Source organism: Olea europaea, unplaced genomic scaffold (assembly GCF_002742605.1).
Source record: "Olea europaea var. sylvestris unplaced genomic scaffold, O_europaea_v1 scaffold227, whole genome shotgun sequence".
Classification (NCBI taxonomy): domain Eukaryota; kingdom Viridiplantae; phylum Streptophyta; class Magnoliopsida; order Lamiales; family Oleaceae; genus Olea; species Olea europaea.
In genome coordinates, this window is record NW_019240764.1 from 484952 (window position 1) to 489086 (window position 4135).

The window sequence follows — 4135 nt, forward strand, 5'->3', positions numbered from 1 at the left end:
TCAAATTTTAAATAAATAAACAAACAAACAAATAAATAAAATCATAATTACTCAATTATTCATTTTAATTAAATATAATTGAGTAATTACCAAAATTAGCACAAATTCTCCCCTATAAATAGAACCAAAATCTTCTTCGAATCAAACAGATTCACACTAAGTCCAAGAAGATCAAAGTCTTTTTCAAATCAAATCAAATTCAAGTTCAAGCCTCAAGATTCAAGTTCTGAATAAGTCAAGTCTCGACAAATCAAATTTTCAACAAATTCTCGAAGACCAGGATTCAAGCCACGTGGCCCATTGTCTTCAAATATTCATATTATTAATCAGGAGATTTTTGCAATTTTGCAATTACAAGAAGGCTAACATCACTTGTATTTTTATCAAAAATACAATTTGTAACGATTTCTGTATTTTAATACATGAAATTTCGTCGTATAGTACCACCTTTATAGAGCTGAAGCTTTTCTCTTAAAAGTTTATGAAAAAGAGAAATGCATGACCATAAGAGCGCTAAACAATATTGTATGGAACTTGGAACAATTAATTCTCGTGTGTGTGATTTCATCGATATCATCACAAGGAATGATAGGTTCAAAGCTTTTATGCTACCTAGAATTTCAATGATGACTTTGTGAGATATACGCTAAAGTTGGGTTCAAATCAAAAGATATCCATACTCTATACATAAATATTATTAAACTTGAGTTTGAACTTATTTTATATTTGAGTAAGTGGAAGATTGCTGGATATTATTCAAATTAACAATTAGGAGTAAATTTGAAAGTGATGAGAGTGATCAACCATGAGAAAAACAAGCGGAAACAAAACGAGAACAAAAAATGGTAGAAGCAGGAAAATGGCCTGGGCGATTGCCCGGCCTAGATTTTGAATTACGGAAGCCAATTTTGTAAACGAGCGATCGTTCGGTTTTGTAATGGGTGATCACCTAGCACAATTTTTTGTTGCTTAATGGCTTTTGAATTTCAGCTTCATTTTGAAGGGTTTTTACCTCTTTTTGGCTTTATATTTGTACCTTTTCGTGCATAGAGATTGAAAGAAATAACTCTCGCGGTAAATCTTGGTAAACAATGCAATGGTGTATACATGAAACGAGTATTATAGCTAGGAAAAGTAAATGAAACGACTCAAAGTCTAGTGGGTTACACATTGTAATCAAGGTAACAGCAATAATTCACAAGGCAACATACTAGTTGTGAAGGTGAACACAAAATGCTACAAACTTAAATGTATATAAAAACTAGAGATATTTTTTTTTCTCTTAGTATTAAACTGGATGGTATTCTCTTTAAATAGACTGTCAATCCATCTTACCGAACATTCGCAGTACAATTTCCATAATTTAATACATAAAAATATAACATGGATGAACGCAATACCCTTTTTTTCTGAACGAGGGTAAAATCACAAATTACCAGCTCTACATTATATCTGGATTCCTCAACCATAAAACGTTGGTCAAATGGCAAATAATGGGCAATAATTGACAAACAAATATTGGGACTAGAATCGTAAGTTTTGACAGAATTTTCAACTACACAATACCTAAATTTTGGAGTTCATATCACTACTGGTTAGGTTAAGCCACTCATTCTCAAAACTCATTGCCCACTTTGCTCGTTATCTGCTTGGCCGGAATCCTGACTGCACCTCGGATCATCCTGACTGGAACTTTCACCAAGTTTCTCCTGCAAAATCATATTTGTGGAAGAAAATTTTCATGAGATTGTACGCCTCAGCATTATTATCTTCGAAGACAAAACAAAGAGCAAAAGAAATTAAACTTATAGAGAAATTCCAGTTAGTGTACTTGAAATTTTTAATTTTAATCGAGTCACTCATTTTCCATGTTGATTGCCACATCTGCAACCATATTGGAGTTTTTCATTAGATTGGCTAGGGAATGGACAGAGTGACTACATTAAAAATAGTTATAAGACTAGTAATCAGTTTGAAACCAAAAAAAATGTACAGTGACTGAGATGAGATTACTCTACAAGTCCAGTAAATGCAAGTGAATTTACCTGCTTTTAAATAGTTGTTAATGAAAACATCAGGGCGTACGAACATGCTTCAATATTACCATCGGGAGCTAGCTTAAATCTTAATATTGATTTGCACCAAGATTTCTGGTAAGATTATAAACCCAAATATTGGATAATACCTTCAGAGATGCATTCTGGGCACAAAGTTGCTCATACTCGCTCCGTATACGAGCCACTTCTGCTCTAAGAGACGAGTTTTCTTCTTTTAAAGCTACAGCATGCTGGGCCAGCTCGTCGCATTCTGCCTAAAATCCAATATAACAAGACATAGAAACAGCATTAAGGTTTGCACGATAACTAGTGTGTGCATAGACTAAATTAGCTGTGAAATAACTCGTACCTGCTTGCGCAGTCTGGATCGGCGAGCAGATTCCCGGTTTGATTGCTTTCTTCTCTGTCTTTTAATCTCCCTTTCATCCTGAATTTAGAAGTAACATGAAGGCATTCAAGTAGCTAGTCACTCGAGGAGATTAATGGGGAAAAAAATTATTCTGCCAAGGAAAAGAACTGATATCCAATCATGGACATAAAGAACATTATGGACTGCAGGAAACATTGACCAGTAAAGCCAAAATAACCAACCTACATGATCATAAGCATTGTTCTACAGTCCCCTTTGACTTCACTCATAAGGGTCCACAATGAACGGAGTTGACAGTACATTTTCATAGACACAAGTCCATTTCACGTTTAGAAGGCCAATTCAATTTACAAAGCATTTTAATAAATGTACATAAAACCAAACAGGAAATAGTTGAGTGACATTTCATAAAACCTTTACGAGTTTTTACCTTTTTCCTTTCTGATCCTATATCAGAGTTCTCTATTATGCAGTTATGAATTAACGTGTGATGATAAGAATAACAAGAAAACCAGAAAATAGAATAAGACAGTGAGGAAGATCAACCCATGTTTCAAATTCAGAAAAATCCAACCATAAAAATAGGCCACTTTTCCCAACCTTTCTATCATACTGCAAACCAATAGTACTCTTTCTTGCATTGCAGAATGACAAGGAAACTAACTTTTTTGAATCTTACGTGTATAATGCTTCGAGAGGAAAAGGCTATTTAAATGGCTTAACTTTACCATTGATGAAAATAAGTGATACAATGGTAGCTTCAATCCTAACCTTTTATTGTCTATTCTTTTCATGTTCTTTTACATTTTATAGCATCTAATAATTAAGTTGGATTGTTGGTCAAGCACACACCCCCTTCTCCTAAATGCCTACATCACAAAGCACAAGGATTTTAAAACCTAAAAATAAAATATCAAAAAAAGGGGCAAACAAACCGTAGTATTTGCTTTGAAATATGGGTTACATTAGATAATGGCGATTCAAGCCATTTGGTGGGAGGACAAGCTTAAACCAATAAAATAATATCAAGACTGAAAACACAAAAGGATTATTGTGGAGACAGAAGTAAAACACCAGAGACTTGGTAATCAATTATAGTAATCAATTGATATGTTTCCTGAAGAACACAGGTTACTCATAAACTCTTTAAATCTAATAATTCCAAAACCCACTCTAACTAACACAACTTAACCTCTACAGAAAAGTCATTCACAATCTGGCAGAAAAACCCAAAAAGCATACGAAAACTGGAGTCTAAAATATAAAATATAAAGTAACCTAAAACTGCCTAAGTCAAGTCCAATAAGAAAATAATACTATTCTAAGCAGGATATAAAAATTTAAACTTCTGCTCATGCAAGACCACTCACGAGAATATATGCCTTGCCTCGACACACACTGCCTCATGTGCTTCTATATCATGACACTGACTAGCAACAAAGAAGGGACATACTGATAATTTCACCGTTAGATTTTCTTGATAGCAGTTAGGATGCATTACACACAGGATTTCTTCTGTTTGTTTCTCCTTGGAGTTAAAAAGTCGTCTACTGGGAAGCTTTGAAAAGGGCCACAGAACTAGTTGCCTTTTCTGTCTAGTAACAATATCCCCTGTTAACATTCTCCACTTATTTGACCTAGAAGCTTTCGAGCCCAAAGGTAGGAAGACCAATTATTCTGATTAAATGACCATGGGTCTCATTCTCTT

General features: G+C 34.2%; 1 long non-coding RNA gene across 1 annotated transcript; it reads right to left on the bottom strand.

Annotated features, from left to right (window-relative positions):
* Nucleotides 1–1379: 1379 nt before the first annotated feature.
* On the bottom strand, nucleotides 1380–3982 carry LOC111381236. Its single transcript, XR_002700296.1, has 3 exons — nucleotides 2407–3982; nucleotides 2186–2311; nucleotides 1380–1709 (listed from the first exon to the last, which is right to left on the bottom strand). It is a non-coding gene; the product is annotated as an uncharacterized LOC111381236 (long non-coding RNA).
* Between the last annotated feature and the right edge of the window lie 153 nt (nucleotides 3983–4135).